Raw genomic sequence first — 1040 nt, forward strand, 5'->3', positions numbered from 1 at the left:
GCCCCAGCCCCAGCCCCGGCCCCATGGCCGCGCCGCCGCTCCGGGGCAGGTGGCAGAGGACGGAGCGCAGCGCCAGCGCCGCCGCTCCCCACGTGACAGCCCCGCCGAGCGGCTGCGGCGGCCGGGCCGGAGAGCGCGGGAGGCGGCGAGGGGAGGCAGCGCCGCCCCGCTCCGGAGCTCCGCGCACCGCAAACCTGCGGGGCCGCCGCCAGCGGGCGGGCGGAGCGCGGCCCGGGGCGGGAAGGAAGGCGAGGGCCGAGCCCTGCCCGGGCTTCCTGTGAGGCTCCGGGCGCCCCGCGGCCATGGCGGGCCCGGCCCCGCGCCGGGCGGGGCGGGACGGGACGGGACGGGCCGGGACAGGACAGGACGGGCGGGAGCAGCAGCGGCAGCAGCAGCAGAGCCCGCGGGCCGAGCGGGGCCGGGCGCTGCGGGAGCCGCGGGCCCATGGCGGGAGGCCGCGCCCAGCGCCGCCCGGGCCCGCCGGCCCCCCCTGCCGGGGGGCCCCTTCCCTCAGAGCTCCCCCCGGAGCGGCGGGAGGCGGCTGGCGGAGTTGGCTCCGCTGCGGCTCGTGGGAGTGAAGGCGGTGACGGGGTTTAGATCGGCTGTCACCGGGGATGAGCCTCCCCAGCAACCCGGCTGTGCCCGGAGCTCCCCCGCTCCCTTCACCCGGCCTCAGGATGGGGAGCCGGACCCTTCCGGGCCCTGCCCAACGTGAAACAAGTCATATGGTCATCGAGCAGGGTAACGTACCACAGCAAGGCAATGCAAGTTGGAACAATATAAACGACCTAAACCCATCCCGTCCCGTTGAAAATAGACAAAGCCTCGTGTGTTTACAAGCAGCAGGACGGCAAAAGTTAAGTGGGAACTTCATGAGCAGAATCGCAAAGCAGCTGGAGATGACGGGTACCCCTGTTCAGGTAATGAACAGCTACAATGAACCAGCTCTGCCTCACATATTTCTGAACTTTTCCTTGTTTTCCGTTTGCAGGTGCTCACATCCTCCCCCGAGAACCAGTACCGGCTGTGCTGTGGTTGGC

The sequence above is a fragment of the Neopelma chrysocephalum genome, unplaced genomic scaffold (assembly GCF_003984885.1).
Source record: "Neopelma chrysocephalum unplaced genomic scaffold, ASM398488v2 Primary Assembly neopelma1_159, whole genome shotgun sequence".
Taxonomy (NCBI): domain Eukaryota; kingdom Metazoa; phylum Chordata; class Aves; order Passeriformes; family Pipridae; genus Neopelma; species Neopelma chrysocephalum.